This window comes from Dunckerocampus dactyliophorus, chromosome 16 (assembly GCF_027744805.1).
Source record: "Dunckerocampus dactyliophorus isolate RoL2022-P2 chromosome 16, RoL_Ddac_1.1, whole genome shotgun sequence".
In the NCBI taxonomy this organism is placed as follows: Eukaryota; Metazoa; Chordata; class Actinopteri; order Syngnathiformes; family Syngnathidae; genus Dunckerocampus; species Dunckerocampus dactyliophorus.
The window spans coordinates 10,832,229-10,854,740 of record NC_072834.1 but is presented as its reverse complement, the minus strand read 5'-3'; positions in this window follow the sequence as shown (position 1 = coordinate 10,854,740).

The window sequence follows — 22,512 nt, the reverse complement described above, 5'->3', positions numbered from 1 at the left end:
GTTAAGGTCAGTGTTTATGATTCCACCATAAGAAAGACGAAGGGCAAAAAACGGCCTACATGGCAGAGTTCCAAGACAAAAACCACTGCTGAACAAAAAGAGCAATTCTCAATTTTACCAGAAAACGTCTTGATGATCCCCAAGACCTTTGGGAAAATACTCTGTGGTCTGACGAGACAAAAGTTAAGCTTTTTGGAAGGTGTGTGTCCCATTACATCTGGCGTAAAAGTAATGCCGCATTTCAGAAAAAGAACATCATGCCAACAGTAAAATATGGTGGTGGTAGTGTGATGGTCTGGGGTGTTTTGCTTCTTCAGGACCTGGAAGACTTACTGTGATAAATGGAACCATGAATTCTGCTGTCTACCAAAAAATCTTGAAGGAGAATGTCAGCCCATCTCTTTGTGACCTCAAGCTGAAACCAACTTGGGTTCTGCAGCAGAACAATGATCCAAAACACACCAGCAAGTCCACCTCCGAATGGCTGAAGAAGAACAAAATGAGAGACTTTGGAGTGGCCTAGTCAAAGTTCTGACCTGAATCCTGTTGAGATGCTGTGGCATGACCTTAAAAAGATTCATGCTTTTTGGAAAACTCCCCAATGTGGCTGAAGTACAACAATTCTGCAAAGATGACTGGGCCAAAATTCCTCCACAGCGCTGTAATAGACTCATTGCAAGTTTTCGCAAACGCTTGATTGCAGTTGTTGCTGCTAAGGGTGGCCTGGCCAGTTATTAGGTTTAGGGGGCAATCACGTTTTCACACAGGGCCATGTAGGTTTGGATTGCTTTCTCCCTGAATAATAAAAAGTTTCATTTATAAACTGCATTTTGTGTTCAGTTGTGTTGTCATTGAGTAATATTTAAATTTGCTCGATGATCTGAAACATTTAAGTGTGACAAACATGCAAAAAGATAATAAATCAGGATGGGGGCACATGTCACATGTGACTGTATGTTCTGGGTTTTTTCTGTGTTTTGGTCCTGCTTATTTGTACCATGATTTGCTCCTGTGTCTTTCCCTGATGCTTGTGTTTCCCCCAATCAGCTCTCGCCTCCCTCTCGTGTCTAGTCCAGGTGTGTCTTGTTCTGTAATTAGTCTGTGTATATAATTCAGATTTTTCTGTCTTGTCTTTGTCTGGTCATCATCTGTCATTTGTGGTGAGTCGGCTCTAATCAAGTGATTAGTGTTTTGTGTGTGTTTTGGATTTCATGAACTGGAACTCTGTGTTTTGTACTTTCGGACCCGAGTTCCCCAGTATTCTGCAAGTTAAACCTTCTTGAGCAGCATTTCACTGTTCACTGTTTCACTGTCTTCACTGCTTCCTTGCACTTGGGTCCACCACGCCTTGACGCCACATCCCAACTGTGACAACACCAAAGCTGAAATCTTATTGGACAAAAAAAAAATCTAACGTACACATCCTGGAAGAAGTACAGCCAAGAGGCAATCTACAAAATGAAGATAATAGATTGGTGGGAATAAATTAATACAGTTTCATGGTAGAAATACGAGAATTTAAGTTGTAAATGTAGGTCAGTGCTTCTGATAGTGTTTAGGCCAGCAGAGGCTTTGCTGGCCCTGGCAGCACACCACAGCCAAATATATATCCACACGCAGGCCTTTTCCATTGTATATTTCATAATGAAGTACTAGTCTGTTGCAGTTGTGTTAGTGAAGCATGTTTTCCTATCGTCTTTTTGCCCCCAATGTGTTGTGTTTCCTCTCTGCCGTCGCTGCATCTATAATCCCTTTTATTGAAATCCGTGTCACCTGCCGCCTGCGCAGTCCAGCACCCTGAAGCGCTCCACGTCTGGCATCGTGACGGGCACTGCGGCGTCGAGATGGAGCCAGGCGGAGACCACAGTGTCGCTCGTAATGGCGGGGGGGGGAGTTTTTTAGCATCTCCTCATTTCTAAGCTCCTTTTTTATAGCACTTTCACGATGGCGGTGTCAAATTTCGCCACAAGCGTGACGTTCTCCTGCTGTTATTGCAACGCGCTGTCACCAGGCCTGCCAACGCTGGTGGTCATGATGATGGAGGCATGTGGGCATGGAGGCAGGGTAGTGGTGGTGTGTGCATTGTAGCATTTCATCTTCCCTAAAAGCACACAACAGCAGTTTGAGTGCTGCGTTTGGGGAAAGATTGAGACGGCGAGGTAGCCCACACTAAGGGGGAGGTGATGATGATGGTGGTGGTGGTGGAGGGGGAGAGATGGAGAGGAAAGCCAGAGGGAGAGAGGAAGAGGGGAGCGTGAGGCAATTTTGCAAACCTGTGACACATAAATTATTAACAAACTCTGGCTAAATGCGTAAACTCTCCCTCCTTGCTCGTGCTCTCTTCTTCATTCTTCACACTTACCCTCCTCTGCAAAACACACACACACACATAATGTGATGAGGTGGCATGTGATTGCTCGTAACATGAAGTGGAGCATGACCAAGGGTTGTGAAGGTGTCAGGCGCAAGAAGGCCCGCACCCAGGCGACGTCAGGCAGAAGGGCAATAAAGACAAAGACATGAACAGCAGGACGGTGGACGATGCCTGTGCATATGTTGCATCTTACAGCAGCTATGCACGCCAAACAAATACTGACATGACTTTGAATAAGGTTGTTTGAGTTCGAAATGTTCACAGCTCTTTGTTTGGAGAGCAGCGAAGCTTTGCTACTAATCATGAGGCGTTCAGTCCATTTGGTATTCTCTAATCAATTGGCAATGTGTGTGTGTGTGTGTGTGTGTGTGTGTGCATGTGTGTGTGTGTGAGGCACTGCTTGAGCGGTCACTCTGCCCCTCGGGCGATGGTGCGTGTTTGGGACGGAATGGATCCTCCCCCAGGAGTGCAGAGATGTATGTGTGTGCGTGTGCGTGTGTGCGCGTGTGCATGTGTGTGTCACTACGTTACTTTTGCCGCAGTCTGTCCGCTCTTGCAAAAAGTCTGGCAACGCATCTCCACAAGCCCAGCATCCAAACACATAACATGGCGCACTTTTCTGCATAAAAGTCAGGGATTATAAATGAGAAAAATAGGCTATTTCCAGTCACCTTTTAACAAAAGATGCTCTATAGCAGGGGTGTCCGAACATGGGCCACAAACAGAAAAATTGAAGGATGCGGGGGGCCACTTTGAAACATTTTGTACATTAAAGATGCTCCAATGTAGGTCAATCTGTGCTAAGCTATCTGAACAAAAGATCTTAGCTCTTGTGACACAAGATCTCACAAGATTAAAATGTGACGATATTTATTTTTAACGAAAACGTGTCTCGCCAGAACAGGGCACCCAGAAGCCAATCAGACCTTGAACTATGGCATCGCTACTATGAATGACAATACACGTAATATGGAAGTGGCAGTGCACGAGGCAGGATTGGAACCATAAATTAAGTGCTTTACGCACACTATAAACCTTGCAGTCCTACCTACCTCGGTGTTCCCAGCATCACTCGCTTGTGACGTGTGGCTGTTCTTTCCATCGAAGTTCAACAGTTGCCGCCGTGTTAAGCTGTTATTCTACATTTGATCAGATTTACTTAAGATTTGTCAGATCAAAACACAGTAGCATCTATTTCACAATTTCCTGGTAGCGTGCTCTAAGCATCATGGGAACTGTAGTTTATTTAACATAAACATAATACTATCCCCATATATCGACTGCAATCTGCAGTCTATTTTATATGTCTTTACATAACTACACATTAACATAAATGATTAGTAGTAGCATCTACAACTGCTGCCATTATTTTGACTTAAACCATTTTTAGGGTTTTTAAAAAAAATGTGTTTCAATTTGTAGAAAAAAGTTCAACAGTTAAAAGCATCATCTTTAGGTCATGCATGCAAAATTCTAAAACATTACATTTAATCACAGACAAAATGCACCTGCATTGTTTTGTGACTCAGTTAAATAAAAATGTCTGCTTGTCCCGTCCTATATTTTCCATTGTCGTTTTCTTAAAAATAATGTCAAAATATCATTTTGTCTCGTTCTCGCAAACCCAATATCGTGTATCGTCCCGTCGTGTGAGCTGAGTGTATCGTGACACCCCTATTAATATTGAATTTTATTTTTACAATATTCCAAGGGCCAAAAACAATGAGCTGCAGGCCAAAAATGGCCTCGGGGCTGCACTTTGGACACCACTGAGCTAGCGCAAGGATTTAATAAAGTCATGATAAATAAAAATAAACTAAGGGTTTGACTATGTTTTTTAGTGTCACTGAAAACACTTGAAAAAGATGGAAACACTGAGACAAACAAGTACTCGCCCTGAAAACATTTCCAATGACAATTAAAAAACGTAAAAAAATAGGCCCGTCTACTCCCTTCTCAAAGACTTAAAGCATGCTCATGTGCATCGAGCCCCACCCATACACTGCTATCAAGTTGAAAATAAGCTAAGCACATATAATGGTAGAATTTTTAAATTGATTTTATGTTTTGCAGTGGCTAACTTTTTACTCTCAAATATGATGATTAAGTAACATATTTGTTCATAAAGATGAGCAGCTTATAGTCATATTTCATTGTGTTTTTCACATGCATCTCATAAACACCACACGTGTCACAGAGTGCGACACGCCTCTATCTTTTAAAACTCAATCGTTGTATTGCTTTTAAACGCGCTGCTGTGTGCGACCCACCAAGCCTCCCCCACAGTGGGTCGTCGTCCGCCATTACCTGCTCACACAGCCCAGCTGCATTTTGCCGATGGTGGCGGCCATAAGCCGTCTTGACCTTTACGCATGAGGAAACTTGCAGCGTTGGGTGCGAGCCAGTTACTGAGGCACTTTGCATCACTTGAGAGATTCAATTGCTTTTATGTGTCGCAGCTAAATGGATGCGGAGATGCAGCAGCCTCCCCCGTAGCGCTGGACCACCAAAACACCAGAGTTAAAGGAAATTTTATTTGTTGAGCTTTTGCAGCTAACTTCAAAACTTCACTGGAAAAGAGATGTTTAATCTATGGAAATGTATTGGTAAAAACACGGTGTAAAGAAAGGTGTGGTGTTGTGACCTGAAGTACGTGAGTGTGCCTTTAAGACAAACTTGGCTGCCTCGGCCGATGGACCTTTCCTGATCATTAGCATGCGAAGCTAATTGAGGCGCAGAGGATACGCTTGATCTGTTTCCCTGTAAAGTGAGCAATTGAATCAGCCTGATGATCACAACTGCCGAACAACAGTGTTAGAATGACATCCCAATGCCAAACGCATCAACATCCCCTGTCACAGACACAAAAAATTCCCTGTTCTATTATGACATTGAGGCTCATTTTATTAGGATGTCATTTGTTTGTTTGTTTCTTAGCAGGATAAAGTGAAAACTACACCGTTATTTCCGCAAAACCTTGTGTACAAAGGAAGAACCCATTAAAGATACCTGTCAACGCTTCCATTTTCACCAGGAAACTACTGTATTTTACCCTTCTTTCCTGGCGCCCTCCCGTTTAAATAGTTATCCATGTTATATTTTTCGTGGAAAAAAAAACTGCACATCTTCCGGTCTGCTCTGCAATACTCAGGCAACATCGGCACACATACAGTAGCGGGGAAGGTCAGGCCTTCAAAATAAAAGAAGCACGCCAGTAAAATAACACAGTTAGACAGTCAGGTTTTAATATGCTGACAGAATTTCCCTTATTTTCTGTAAAATGTATCTTATTTTCAGGTGCAAATGTTGACAGGCATGCCGTTAAATTTAGGTGAAAATCTAGTTAAATTTGGTCAGACATGCATTTTCTCTTTTTGCAGTTGGGGTCTTGATAAAACAATTAACCCCTAAATAAAAAAAATGGTTCAGTCATGTTGCCTCACCGTGCTTCATCAGCCTTGAACCAAGATTGAGGCATGCTCGCAAACCCGTGAACAAACAAAAAAGCTACCTTTTTTCCAACTTTTCGATAATTAATTTTCTTTTTTTGTTGTTTCACTCAAGGATGAAGTGTTTCCCTGAGCTCGAATCAATAATGGCAGCGTAGACTCACATCGGTGTCCATGAACCAAGAAGTAGCCTGCTCACTAACGAACGAACAAAGAAACAAATGGAATTGGAATTCTGCAATTATTCCATTTTTGTTAAAGGAGTTTATTTAGCATTTTTGAGTCAAGGATAGAACTGTTTCTTTTTTGAACAATTACAGTGGCACCACTCCTCCTGCCCCAGAACTACAAATGGTATGGTCCTCTTGTCTTATGTCAGTCTCCAGGAACCAGGAAGTAGCAAGCTAACTAACAAACGGACAAAAAAAGCAAACATATACCAAGTGTTTCTTTGTTGTTGTTTTTTTTTTGGAATTACGCGATCCTCCATAAACCAGGAAGAAGCCTGCTTACTGAGAGATAAACAAACGAATAATACCTAATGAGTATCACAGCATGGTCGTCATCTTGTACTCAAACTGTACGTCCATTACATGTGAATAAATACATACATGACATCAGCCAACGTCCTATGAAAGTGTATCCAACACGTACACGCAACCACCCCCCACCAACGCATGCACACAAGCACACACACACACTGAGCCCCCGGTTTGTCCCCCTGCCCACTTCCTCTGCAGCCTGTGGTGTTTCCGCTGGGGTGAGACGCTGCCAGCTCCCTCCCTCTGCTCCCCAGTGGGGTCCTGCCTCCCAGCATCTGTCAGGGCAGCTGTCTCTCCTCTCCAACTCTGCACTGCACCACACTACGCCAGGCCTCCAAACTGGATCTTGAGCGACACACACACACCCTCACATTAACACGCACCGCGACACTGGAGCAATGATTGACTTAAATTAGATCGTGTGAAGGTCACAAGTTGGGTTTTTTTGTATTTAGTGAAAAAGACAAAGTTAGACTATCTGTAGCACACCGCAGGGATTTCCAACAAGTGAAAGACACTCTGATCTGTTAAATAGCATGTGTGTTTATATACACACCCTGTCCACACAACATTAGGTACACCAACACAATCTAATAAGATCCAATACAAGAGCTGTATCAAATATGCCTTTACAAAGACCGTAATGCTCACTTACAGAAACATTTAAAGAGATATAATCTACCTTAAGAATATGCCCAGCTAATCTAATGCTATTTCTTAAATTGATATTGTTCAGATGGCGAGCACTGGTTTATAAATTTGATGGATAAAAAATATGTATAATAAAGCGTAATTTAGACAACAGAAGATTCTTTCTACTTCCACACTTGCTGGTTTCACGTTACACAATTCCATTAGTTATTCCTGTGAATAAGCCCAGGCAAAGAGAGGGCTGGTTCACGTCCAGGTGTGCCTGGAGCTTCGGGAACGAAACATAAAGGCTCTGAGCGACACAGGTGCTGAAAAATGATCTTGTCCTAGCCAGGCCCAGCAAAGTAAGGAGGGAGTGTGTGCTCATGATAGATTAAGGTGTATAGTGGGGGGTTAGATTAGGGCAGGGGCGTCAAACTCGTTTTCACCGTGGGCCACATCACAGTTATGGTTATCCTCACAGGGCCACTTTTTATAATTCTATTTTGGAATTTCGTTAATTAATTATTACATAAATTTTTCATTAATAAAAAAAAAATTGTCATTTCAAATTGGATTTGACAACAAAAAAATATTGACAACAAATACATTTAGCAAGAAAGATTGTCTTTTTGATGTTGTTTTTGTTAGTCATATTAATTTGTTTTTTACTTTAATATATTATTTTATTATTTATTGTAAATGTAACGGTAAATGTTTATTAAATTCTTGTAATTTTTTTAAAATATTACATTTTTTTTATATTATTGTAAAAATAATTGTTATATATAAAAATGTGTACTTATTTAAATACATTTATATTAAATAAAAATATATAAAATTACAGCATACAGCATACATATAAAAATACAATAATATAAATATAATTTAGTATAAAATAATATAAAAGTAAAATAATGAAAAATAAAGCTTAAAAAAGTAAAGACAAAATTAATATTAATAACAAAATTACAATATATATACAAATATTTTTTTAAATATTAAAATAAGTGTCCTTTTAACATGCATTATTTCAAGGCTTTCGCGGGCCACATAATGGCAGGCCAAATCCGGCCCCCGGGCCTTGAGTTTGACACCTGTGGATTAGGGTGTTTGTGGTGGTTCTGGACTGAAGTCCCAGGGCCAGTAACTGTGTGAAACTGTGAAACAACACACTGCACACATGCTAACAAACAACAGCAATGGACAACGATGAGAGTCTGCATGTTGTGGAAAGGAGTATTTTATTCAAGACGAGACTGAGGGCAGCAAGAAAACAGGGCGCTGTGGCAAAGTGGAGACTGTGGAGTATATACAGGAGGTCCTCAGTTTATGAACGAGTTCTGTTCCCATACCGCGTTGTATGTCGAGTTTTTGCCTAAGTCTGAACTGCCTACTGTAAATCCCTCACAATGTACAGTACATAGAACATAAGAAGGACATATACAAGAATTAAATGAAACAGAATCCCTGTGGTTGGCTTACACACTGGAAGGGGTGTTGCAAGGGAGGGAGGGACGCACACATAACTAGTTCTCGTGAGTCTTGTGTTTACAAACCAAAACACCTGGGTTGAAACTAAGTTTTCATGTAATTTATGGGAGTGTGTTGTAAATACCTCATAAAACGAGGACCCCCTGTACTGCAGCATCCAGAGCTAAGGCGCTACAACGTGTATATTTTTGCCATTTCAATCCATGATTTCAACCATGATGTACTGTATCTTCTTGACCAATAAGCAACCAGCCCTACTTTATAGGAAACCCATATAGTATAGGCTCAAGCCCAGCGACTCAACCATATATTAGCCTCCACTACATAACCAGCGAGTGGAATTTGAAGTCGTCCTGTCTTCAGACTATTTTTTTCCGGGAGGAACACACAGGTGAAAACATTGCAAGTGAGTTGAAGGAGTTTCTCCAGTAATGAAACAAGTGTGTGTACAGTAACTAATGACAGTGGATCTAATGTTGTGAAAGGAGCTGCCCTGAACAACTGGAATAGACTGGCTTGCTTTGGACACTCTCTACACAGTGCCATTGGTAAGCTTACTCTAATTTTTTATTATATGGGTTAAGCTTTGTCGCTTTTTATACAAGACTCTGCTGAATTTAATTATAATCGTCATATCGTGATAGATCCCAGAAATATCGTGATGCATGCTAAGGTCCAACTCTAGTACCTGGTTCAAGTACACATATGCTAACGTAGACCAGTTACCTTTGCCGTCATACAGGCAATATTGAACAACAATCTACTAGCTGGCGCACTCACATGCACAAACACGTAAAACATTTGCGTAGATGCTGACAAACACCCACACCTCTTCTTTGGGTAGAGGTCCATTCAGCGCAGATGTAGTCTTGATTAATTGGGCGCAACACAGGGAAAAGGGTCTGGAAACTACCTGGCAATTTCCTGCAGTAACCCCCTCTCTACACCCCCAACCCTGCACCGCCCCTCCTCCTCCTCCTCCTTGCGTTTGGATCACGCAAGTCAGCAGGTGGGCTGCAGGGAGGAGTGTCTGCCGTGTGGCGTTGATATTCAGCCTGCGTCCAGCGTACTTGGGTTGGGCGCCCTACATTGCAGGCGCTCCCTCTGGCAAAGCTTGGCTCTGAGCTCGAAACACTGACAGTTCCAAATGGTGCAGGTAGACACACACACACACACACACACATCGGACTGGTCAATATGACAAAAAAATAGATAGGCTAGAGATGGTAAGTGTTTGCAGCGCACAGAATCTGCAAAGCATGTGGATTACCCAGCGGAGAACAGTGAAGCTTTTTAATGAAAGCGCAGGAAGGGGGGAAGCAGCTGGTGGCATGTGTTTGAGCCGCGAGGATAAGACCCCGTGCCTTGGGTTCGCCAACACCCCCCACACCCACCCACCCCCACTCCCCCCTCGCTCATTTTCCTCATCTCCAAACGCCTCCTTCATCCCTCCCCCTTAGAGAATGAACTCCTTTGTCCGTTCCACTACTGCCTGTCCAGGAGTTGGGCTTGAGCTGCGGGGGCCCGCTGGCCAGCCAGCATCAGAACCAGAGCAGAACCGAGCTGAGCCCCTCACAGAGCTGGCCGACGCGGCCGAAAACACACAGAAGTCCCCAGTCGCCCCCCTTGAGGTGGGAAAGGAAAAAGACGAAATGAGTGCAGAAACAGAAAGAGACATCAACAACATGTCTGGACAACACCAGGGAGAAGCATGGACAGCAAACAGACAGGCAACCACAGGTCCTCTTACAAGTCATTTCAACAAGCACTTCTGTTCACTATGGTATGCATGGTTTAAAATATCTGATCCATATCCAATCTCTTTTCGCTACCTTTCCGCTGGGGTTCAAACATATGACAAGGTTACTCTTACCCTGAATTCAGTGACGATTTACGATGTGCATCAGACTGCTATGATGTCACACGATCTAGCGAGTCCACGGCTTTAGATTGGAAGTGCTTCATTCATCACAAACTAATGCAACTGATTAGTTTTCCACCTAAAATCACTGTCGCGGCCATCATTTGTTATACTGCATATCTATTCCTATTCTACCCTCTAAATATTTCACCTAGTGAATCTTTGTCAGAAAAACAGTGCAATGATAAGCCACGGTTTGAAAAAATCATACTTTCTGTTCAGACTTCTTTGTTCCGACCACCAACCTTTTTGAACAATCACTGGCCCGCACTTACACTGCTCTACAACTTTACCTTTACCTCAAGATACAACAATGTATTACTGCCATTTTCCAGACTTATTTCAAGTCGTTCTGTTTATTTCTCTTGTGCAGGGTGGTGGTTATCATTAATAACTGGAAGGAGGAGCAACTTCATTAATAATATGGCGCATACAGTATAGTGTGCAAATGTGCTTGTACGTGAGTGAGTGTACCGAAGGCTTTGACTTTGTTGATTATTTCTAGTCTTGATATTTATTTCTATAATCCAAGGTGGCGGCTATCATTAATAACTGGCAGGAGGAGCCCATCCATGCACTTTCTATGCCGCTTATCCTCATTAGGGTCACGGGGGCATGCTTGAGCCTATCCCAGATGACTTTTGGCGAGAGACAAACAACCATTCACACTCACATTCATACCTATGGACAATTTAGAGTCTCCAATTGACCTAACATGCATGTGGAGTACCCGGAGAAAACCCAAGCATGCATGGGGAATACATGCAAACTCCACACAGAGATGCCCATGCGGAGATTTGAACCCAGATCTTCCAGTCTTCTGACTGTGTGGCCAACATGCTAACCACTCACACTAGTCAAACGATCCGGGCTTTAGCTGTCAGGTGAGCCCAACCATAATGGCACTGTTGCCATCATTAACAGTAGTAACCAGGTAGAAAAAATAAATAGATATTAGTGCCTCATTTTGGTGATACAGTGTTGCGTCGTTGATCGCGGGGGATAGGTTCCCAAAATAGCCCACAATAAGTGAAATCCGCAAAGTAGCCAACTATATTTTTGTACAACTATTATTGATGTTTTAAGGCAGTAAAACCCCTCACCATACACTTTATATACTTTTCTCAGACAGGCATGAACATTTTATCACATTTTTCTCTTGTTTAAACACTCAAAGTTCAAATTCCATTTGAATTTGAATGATTAATCCTCTGGGTTGGACACAAGAAATTATTAAGTGGCTCACGGGTATTCACTCCTCTGACCGTGCCTCGTCCTGACGCCATTCGGCTTTTGTATCCTTGTCAAAACATATTGCTCCTGCCGCCGTCCTTCTCCTCGTCCTCCTCCATGAACGGAAGATTCATTTACAGTATGCCAGACGCACTGTAGTCGCATAACTTCTGCCTTCATTCAGCATGTATGACCGCTGGCAGCTAGCGATCATACAACAGAAAAACAGACAGTCCTGCACAAAGGAAACAATGATCTACAGCCAATCAGAATGCAGAACACAATGGGCGGGTTCTCCCTTAGCCAATCAGGACTCTTGTGGCTCTATATTTACTGAGACAAACTGGACAAGTCTTCAACTCTCACATGAGTATGCAACACGCTCTACTGGTAGCAGTAGTAAATACAATAACAGACCCATCCAACAGAGCACCGATAGATCACTCTAATACACCACAAGGACGCAGAACACAATGTGCGTTTATACGCTGTAAAAAAAAACATGCAAAATTGCACTTAAAAAAATCAGTGAAAGAGCAAATCCACGAGAGGTTAACCACGACATAGCGAGGGAACACTGTACTGTAAATTAAAAGTAATTTAGTGGGGCAGAAATGAGTTAGAGTCAGCTGTTGTGACAGTGTTACGGTTGACATGAGTTTTTCAGCTACACAGTCGACGGTGAGCATCTAGCTAAAATGCCCAGGCCGAAACGCTCTAAAGTTTTGTTGTACTTCACCTCAAAAGATTCAGACTAGCCACCTTCAACAAGTGATATTGAGGTGATATTTTGCAAGTAATGTCATGTAAGTAACTTCATTTTGCTCAATTAATACACGATCCTTGCATGTAGGATTAAACTAGCAAAGACACTTGTAACAGTAGTCTAACATCGCCACAATTGTGTATCAATTTCTGCTCGAATTGTGCACTTAAACAGCGGAGTGCATACACTTATAGCGTAAAATCTTGAAAATTTGCTGCACATTCCCTCTGTTCTGTATTGCTGCTGGTTTTGCTGTGATAATTATGACAGTTTTTCGGGAAATTTATGACTTAGTTTGTTACTTAGAATTGTATTTATATTGTTGAAGTATTTAAATTATTATGCTGTTCAACTAGCATGACAGACTTCCATAAAAAAAAATAGAAAGGCATTGTTTTTAGAGAAAATGTCTGTTTTTCCTTTCCGGTTCGGGCACCTTTTAAAAAAAATCTGATTTGGCATCGCTATCAAATTACTTGAAAATGAACAATAACAGTGTCATTTTTTGGTCATTTTAGAGCCTAAAACGTAAACATTGGAAAACAGGGGCCAAACACACATGTTTTTATGTTAACAATAAAGTGTTCAGTGTAGGCATGCCTGAGTGTGTCACAGCCAAAACGACCACAGTGCTGCTGCTTTAGTGTCAATTCTAGTGTACATTTGCTGCATTGCTACACTGGCTAGCCAAGTCGTATTATTTACCAAGGTTTCCATTCAAATATTACAAATATACATATACAGTACACAATATATGCTTGAGAAGGGAATTCCAAAGACTGATTCATTTTATAGGAGAAGCAGTTAGCATGCATCTAAAGTCACACTGCCAACTTGTGGTCTGGCATGCATAATACATCATCATTTTCGATACGTACTAAGAGCTGGTTCTAATATTCTGTCCCATTCATATAGTAAGGGAAACAAAACACCTTCCTCATTAATTTATGCACCCAATGAAGTGTCCGCTGGGTGTACAGTATGTGTCAGTATAACAGGCAGTGGAGTAATTGGGTTCCTAATGTAGGTTAAAATAGTAGTCATCTTTGATAATTCCCTTCCCCAACTCTAAATACTCGTTGAAATATTCATCATTCCCATGTTGCACCAGATATATCAAATTCTGGATATAAATGTCTACCCCCTTTAATGTGGAGTCCACTGGATGATCGTTTGGTTGCCATAGAAAATGAAGAGAAACAAATTAATCACTTAATGATGGAAAAAAAAAATGGGGTGAAATTATCAAATGGAAGGTAATGTTTGTAACTAAAATACAAGAAATAACATAATATTCAATGTAATTAAATGTATTTAAATATGTATGTGTAAGATATTTTTTTATTTTAGTAGTGATTTGTAAGAGAGAAAACCTCAAAAGCTTAAAATAATTAAGTAATTAATGTAATTGGAATTACATTTTAGTAATTTAAATATGTATGAAAAATAAAATAATTAATGAGTTAATGATAGGATAAAAAACAAATACATAAATCAATAAATACTGTACATGTTATTTTGTTACATAAAAATAAATACATATTATACATGCATTGTATTTTGTTGTATCGTTTAGGTATGACAGTGTCAAAACTTGAATAAAAAAACAAACTGAATTGGAATTAGATTTAATTCATTTAAATAAATCTGAAAATAATACAAAAATTATCTAAGTTGAGTTAAATTTCCACAATATTACTAAATAAATAACATAAACAATTAATTTCGTTTTATTGGTTTTGAGCCATGGGAAAAAGCCTCAAAGCATGGAATTAAATTCAAATAAAATAAAATAAATGTTATTTTGTTTTAACGCTTGGGACCAAAACACTGAAGCTTAACAATAAAAATGAGAGTAATTAATCTAAATGGAGGCTCGTTCCAGTGGGAAATGATTCCACGCCAAGGCCTTAACTCACCTGACTGGTTCTATTATAGAATGAAACAATGGCTGTAAAAGTGTTATTTCTCACTCTAAGTCTGAATTTCTATACGCGATAACAACACTTTTATTTGTGCATGTGCACAGTTGACTCTCTGTGTTGATGCTGTGATTGTGTGAAAGGGGCGGATGAGGTTTGTGTATGCTTCCCTCCTTAGCAGCCGAGCCCATCAACACAATTTATAGTGACTTGAACGTGTCTCCTCTTCCCTCTCGCCTCCTTCCAAGGCGGCCTCCTCCCTCCCGTGATGAAGCACACTTGCCCAGCACCTCCCAGGCAGCCTCGACGGTCATGTGCCTTTGTAGTCTATTCCTGGCAACCTCACATGTTTGATTGGTCACACTTCTGCGTGGGGCTCTGCATGTCCTGTGACTCAGGTGCTGAGGGTGCCCCCTGGAGACAGGGGAAGTCATTACTGGTCCCACATGATGACGATGATGATGATGGACAACTTTTTTTCCTCTCTCTCCCATGGTTCTTTGGTTTCTTTCGCTTCCTGGAAGAGTATTGAATTGTCCCTCGCGCACATCAGAGCATGGCAGGCAACCGCATCCACCACGCATGGCAACACCGGCCCATCGCCTAGCAACGCACGTCCTCTGCCCCAGGAGGAATTCGGTGGTCTCTGCTGTAGTCACACCATGCATTTCCTGGAGGGAAATCAGCTTTTTTTTCTCCCCCTCATCTCTCTCCGGCTCCCGCGCTCTACCTCAGCTACATTCCAGCTGGCTTAGCTGTTTTTGGAAGGAGCCTTTACGAACGTGTGCAAATTTCACCAAAGTGAGAGGAGGGGGGGGGGGTGGACGGGAAAAAAGTACATTCTTAGAAATGAATGGTGAAAATACAAACAGGAAAGTTAGACTTCTGCATAATTTTCGATAATTTCGGGGGGATAATTGGCCATGAACTCATATGACCTTTTGTTAAAAGTCCCTCGTCAACAGCAAGCCTTTAACGAGCCTTTTGTGTGAGAGAAGTACGTCACCGCCATCGCCTCTGCATGCAACGCAACTGCTAGCACGCGTGTTTGTTCCTCGTCCGCTTCTCTCGCCCGCAAACGCCTGTTCCCACAGTATTCCCATGACTCTCTGCTGTACCCTCCCCACCCCCACCGCCCCTCTCCTCCGCCCCCCCTCAGGGCCCAGACTTCACCAAAAGGCAGGGCTGCGTTGGCGAGCGGCAAGCTGCTTTAGCCCACCTTCCTCACATCTGAGAACCTCTGTGAAATCCTAATCCCCAGAGCAGGGTGAAGCGCGGGCCCAGCTTGCCTGACCTCTCTGGTTGCCATGGATACAGCGCACTATAAATAAAACAGAGGGGCTTTTTTTTTCCAAGCAGTTTGGCAGGGCTGCGTGGCCTGCACGCTGGTGGGGTTTATTTTCTCTCTCTTCTCTCTGCCTGTATCTCTTCATTCTACCACTTCCTCCTTATCCATTGATGGCTTCCATTCACCCTCTCAAAACAATAACACCTGTGCTAATAGCATGCCTGCGTGGCCACTCCATATTCATCTTCTTTAACAAGTTTTCACTCATAGCAAACATTGTAACAGAGGCCTAAAAACAAAAACAAGAGTTATTTCACGGCGGAGGGGGGGGAAATCATTTGGTCATGGCTGTGGGAGCTTGATGGGAAGGGAAGGCATGCAGGGGAGAGGGTGTGGGGCTTTGACCGTCTCGCTGCGGCGCAAACATGCTTGACACTTCATTCCTTTCCAGTTAATGTGGAGCCCAGTGCAGGATGTTAACCCTCCGCCTGCCTTTTTGATGCACGCCTCCTCCCATTGATGCGCCGCTCCTCGCATCACTTCCTGCTTTTCCAGCTGTTCACGACCCAAGAACATGCATCACACATCTCTAACATGGCATCCACATGTTATGTACACCCACCAGACACTTCATTAGGTATACAGTAGCTCCCCGCTTTTTGCGGGGGATACGTTCCAGGGTCACCAGCGAATGGGGAAACACTGCGAGCAATTGAGACAAAAATGTCTATTTACTTCTGCTTGGCGTTGCTGGCTTGGTGTTGACGTTCTCCTCTGATTTCGGATCAACATTTGCAATAAAAGTGCATGTTGTAGTTGTTACATTAGATTAAATTCCAGAACCCTCCCCTTTTTCGTTGATGTGCTTCGGAATCCGAGTCATGGTGTAGAAGTTAAGTTTCACTTTTGCGTCAAGGACAGCCAAACAAAGCGCGAAATCTCCACACAGGACGAAAAAACATTATCAGTGAAGCAAAAAGACGTAAACATGTAAAAATTGTGGGCTTTTTTTTTAACACTGGTATACAGGTATGTATGCTGTACATGTTACCAGTATAATCATGTTTTTAGGAATTTAAAAGACTAAGGGTGAATGAGATGTCTTTTGCGTTGTAAAAAAAAAACAAACAAATTTGACCAAAAATCTGCAAAATATGCCGTGTTGTAATTGCTGAATTGCAAGCATGCGGGCATGAAAGCATACAGCTACACAAAAACGTAATACAATTCTTCTCAACAAGAGAGGAGAAATACAGTATGACCTTAGGGAAAAATTCAACTTAAAACATTTATACGAGTGAACAGAGCTAAAAACCTTCAGCACACCAGCATGTGGAATGAAAAATTATGGAACGGATTGAGTAGAGAACTCAAATATTGCACTATAATGAGGCATTTCAAGAAACAGCACAAGCAGTTGATGCTTACAAAGTAGAAGGACGAAGAATCTTGAACCGCTGTTATGCATACAATGCAATGTCTAACCACTTTTGCACTTACTACTTGTTTCTCATTTCTTAGGACTATGTGAAGTACAGTGTTGCCTCGCTACATCGTGGTGCACCTTTTGCGGATTCACTGTTTCGCTGATTTTTTAAGTGCAATTTTGAACGTATGAACGCGCATCGTGTTCTGCGTCCTTGTGGTGTATTAGAGTGATCCATCGGTGCTCTGTTGTACGTGTCTGTTATTGTATTTACTACTGCTACCAGTAGAGGGTGTTGTATACTCATGTGAGAGTTGAAGACGTGTGCGGTGCAGCTCCACCAGTCTCAGTATGTGTTTACATGCCTGTACAGCATATTAGTAGCCCACAGTAGACAATAGCCGGCTAAATATAGATCCACAACAGTCCTTATTGGCTAAGGGAGAACCCGCCCATTGTGTTCTGTGTCCTGATTGGCTGTAGATCATTGTCAATCAATTTCCTTCGTGCCGTTTCCTGTTGCGGTATATGGTCAGTGTCATTACTTAGTACGTACCGGAAGCGCAATCGGTTCTGCGCATACGTGAGACCTACAGTACGTCACTTCCTCCTTGAGCACATTTTTACCACAGCGATTCTGCGACGTCACGTGCTGTGGTAGTTATTATTTTTTAAATGTATGAACATAAATGGTCAATAACCATACTTCACATATGTAATATTATTTTATTAGTGACCCTTATTAAAAGACTTCGTTAGCATGCGGATGTTTCTATTGTCTTATGACATCCACCAAGACTGAACGACGTAAAAATGTACGCAATGCACGTAGTGCATCATATCCAGTTACGTGTAACATGCATAAGTAAATACAATAAAACAATAAATAAATACAATGCAGATGATGTTTCAATGTAAACAACCACAAGCAGAGTGCAATGATGGATTCATCTAGAGGATTCAGGTAGAGTTTTTTTTCTAAACGGAGAAATACCATCCATCCAAACATATCTTCCTAGCAAATGCTTTTGTGTGTATTTTTTCAGTGGCAAAAAAAAATTTTTGGAACCAAGAAAAGACAGCTTATAAATTATCCTCTTGTACCAAAACAAAAAAAAAGATCCATTTTGTTGTAATTCCTCAACTCTTCACAACGTTTTTGGGAGCGGGCGGGGCGACGTACTGTATATTGCCGCCGTAAAATAGATTGACGGATGGCGTAGAGTACACATGCCTAACGTGTGACTGCCAAAAAATAGGTCGACCAGATGTAGACGCGTTCTGCACATGCATAGAACCGATTGCGTTTCCGATACGTACTGTGTAGTGACAGCCAGCAAACTTGCTAACTGTGTGAGCTGCTTGCCAACCGCCAATAAACAATAGAAGAAGAAGAAGAAGCTAACCGGCTAAATGAATCTTCGGTTCAAGGAGTAGGACGAGGAGGTGGAAGACGGCAGGAGCAATATGTTTTAACGAGAATACAAAAACACTACAGCCGAACGGAGTGAATACCCGTGAGTCGCTTCATAATTTTTTGTGTCCAACCTAGTAGACTGATCATTAAAATTCAAACGAAATTTGAACTTTGAGAGTGTTTAAACAAGAGAGAAATGTGAGGAAAATGTGCACGCCTGTCTGAGAAAAGTGTATCAAGTGTATGGTGATGGGTTTTACAGCCTTAAAACATATAGAACAATTGTAAACAAATAAAGGTGGCCACTTCGCAGATTTCACTTCTTGGGGGCTTTTTTGGGAACCTTTCGCCCGCGAGGGAACACTGTATTACATTGTCTGTACTCACTTAACATCGAGCTATGTTTCTGTCAACTATGAACTTTTCTGCACTAATCATTATGTATTTATTATTATTTATTATGAATGTTACGTCATTTATCAATACATTACAACCCTTAGCTCCTACTGGAACGCATTGTTATACTGCTTGATCATTTTCTTAAGTTATTTCAATTTTGTTTTTATTTCACAATTGGTAAACGATACAGTACATGTTACAGGAAGTGCACAAACAAATGTATTAGCAGTTGATGTGACGCGGAAAGAGCTTTGCTTCTTCCTACTCCTTTTTGGACATGTGGAAATGTGATTGTAATATGTGATGTACTCCAATGTAACCTGTATGCATGCTCCAAAGAAATGAAACCATTAGCATTACCATAATCAAGTAATTTTCTCTCTTAGTTACTGTTGCTATGTCCGTTAAGCTTTCCAAACTAACATGGCTGCAGTCTCATGGAGAACTATTGTCCAAAATGTTGCCGATTTCAAACAGAAGCCAACAGCAGGCCCGAACAAATAATGCGAAACAAAAAAAATGAAGCATTGCACAAAAAAAGACCCAGAATGTGATGTCATGCGAAATTGACTTTTTAATGATGTTCTAACAGTAACACGTGTCCCGAGAGTCTGCTCGTGAGCAACGAGCGTGAGAAAAACTTATCATCTCCCTCGCTTTTGAGAGACGAGGAGCTCCAACGCTCGCTTTTGAAGTTTCGGGTCTTCATGATGTCATGAAGGACATCTGACCCATCCCTAGCTTGCTAAACCCGCCGCTTTAAGCCTGTTAAGATGTGACTGTGATGATAGCACTGTATGCTAGTTTTGTTTGTGTCCTCCCCTGCTCCTTATTATGTTATGTTATTTTGTTGTACATGAACGTCTATTGCATTGGACAAGTGCAGAGTTACAGTGTATATGTAAAAAGTGGATAAAGTGCACAATAGTGCTTCTTGGAGACACATACACACACAGCGTGGACAAAAACACATTATTAGCATTAAAGTTACAGACACACAAAACAATGCGTTCCCAGTAAAAGCACTTTTAAACTGCCTAAATACCGGCATGAAGGCTACCTATTGTACAGTAATAAACTGGGACCTTAAAGGAGCAACACGCAAACAGCAACAGGCCTGTGAGGGTACATACAGTGAAGTGGTTAGCTTGGTAGCATTAGCTAACTAGCAAATACAATACATAGCCCATACTGTATGTTGTAGCTAGTTAGCAAAGACTAACTAACCCATTTTTACAGTTGAACAACAACAGCATTATTTTAAGGATAAGTAAATGACTTACCTTGGAGCAGACAAAGGCGCTTGTTGAGTTTTCAAGGATTTGCCAGACTTTGCTAGTAGCTTTATCTGGACAGCCTGCTTTTTCATTTTGGTTTTACGTCTCTGGATAACGTGTCACGTGCACCGCTTCCCCAAGCATGTAACCCATAATTACCGTTCAAAATAACACAACTGTATGAAAAGCGAAAAAACAAATAACTAGGGATGTTGGCATAGAAATGTAGGGTAAATCGGTCAATATTGGTATCAGGATTTTTCCCTATAATCAAACATTGCATTGATTACACCAGGGTGTCACCATGAAATTGTCAGGAACATGGACAGGGCCTCTTTTGTTCTGTGCTGCTCTGTGAATGGCCAGTCTCTGTTTTGGGGGTGTGGCTTAGCAAACGGTCATTGATGGGTTAATAAAGTAAAATTAAAGTTTAGAATGAGTCACCACGAGGTCTGTTGCTTTCAGGACAGTATAGTTTTATATCTAGTGCATTGTGAAGATGGCCAAGTGGTCTAAGGTGCTACGTGCAGGTCATAGTCTACTCTGAATCTCAGTGTACTTTGCATATCATCTTTTCCAAAGCATATATGAGCTGCATGCCTCTTTGTGAAACAATGTGTCAGCACTGCTGTCCAAGCTAGCTTGCTGTCCAAGCTGTCACGATGATTTGAACATTTGGCCGTCAAATTCCAAGCTGAGGACCGAGCCGGCCTCATTTCCTGGTCGGCCCGTCGCCGTGTATGAACGACACGACACCCTGGCACCCGCAAACATCCATAACAGGGAAGACGGAGGTCACATGAGAAGACCGACCCTCACGTCCCGGTGCAGTGGGGCGACATTCCCGAGGATTAGAGTCACGATGCTGCGTAAATGTGAGACGCCGCCCTTGGCAAAAGACAAATACAGTTAATGCGGGGGCCTCATAGGAAGCACCTTGCATTAGTATGTATGTAGCCCGCGTGAAAGCGTGGGTGCACTGCGAATGTGTGTTGATGCGGCCCTGGTGAGCATGGAGTTAATGCAGCAGGGGCTGTGGCAGTCCTCCTGCCCCTCAGCCAGATTAATCATGCAGGAGAAACACAGCAGGGCCCCCGTTCGTTCCGCCTCAGGGTGAAGCTGTGCCCGCATGCTCTCCGTATCACATGGCCCTTGCCCCCAGGGGTGCGGTGGAAGGGGAGGAGGCGGGAGGCGTGGGGGGGGTTATTGACGGTGTGCTGGAACGCCACGGCACGCAGTGAGGCTTTTATTTCTCCTCCATGCTGGCTTTTTATTTATCCCCTCTTCCATCCCTGGCTTCTTTTCTTCCCTTCACTCTCCCATCTGTGAGTGTGAAGAAGAAAAATGGAGAAACAGACGTCGGTCTCCCCTGCAAGGAGACAACAACAGCGTCCTTTTTTTTTTTTTTTTAATCTCCCTCCGGAGGGCCCTGACGACAGCAGCGGCCTGACTCGGTGCAGGATGAAGAGGGCTAGTGTGTGGGGAGGAAGGGATGGAGGGATGGAGGGATGTGAGGGGAGGGCGGCCAAGGGACCGGCCACAGATATCTCCTGGAAGTAAGTCCACGACGTCTCTCTGCACGTCAGAGAACAGCCACCGCCATTGTTTGGCGACAGACGCAGCGTCTCGGTTACTTGAGCGGTTTTCCAATGCTGCTGTGCTGCTGTAGAGGAGCACAATGTGTACTGGGTTTAATGTGAACTAGGGATTTGACTACGGGGGGAATGAACAATGTTCTGAACTCCTGTTTACATCCTGTGTTAAGGAGAATAATGTTTGTCATAGCAGAGGTCTGCTTCCCACAGCTTTTTTTGGACAGCAAACTAGTTGAGTGTGAATCAGCAGCGCCTCTGTTGGTTACTGCCAAGTAGTGAACCCCATTTTGCCTCAATTACAGTAGTGTTCCCTCATTTATCTCGGGGGATAGGTTCCCAAAATAGCACGCAATAAGTGAAATCCGCGAAGTAGCCACAATTATTATAGTAAAGTAAGTCTTACGGCTGTAAAACCCCTCACCATAGACTTTATACACTTTTCTCAGGCAGACATTTTCTCACATTTCTCTCGTTTAAACACTCAAAAAAGTTCAAACTTTTGTTTGAATTTTAATGATCAACCTACAGGTCGGACACAAGAAATGATTAAGTCACTCACACGTATTTCACTCCAGTTGCAGTCCTCCTCCTTCGAACCGAAGATTCATTTTACAAGCTAGCAAACAAGCAAGCTAGCGATGACACATCAAAGACGGCAGGGCGGCATGAAGGAGATTGATTGACAATGGTCTACAGCCAATCAGGGGCGGTGCAGACAGACGAGAGGGAGGAGAGAGAGAGACTCGACTTCCCACAATGCAATTCTTCATAAAGGGCCG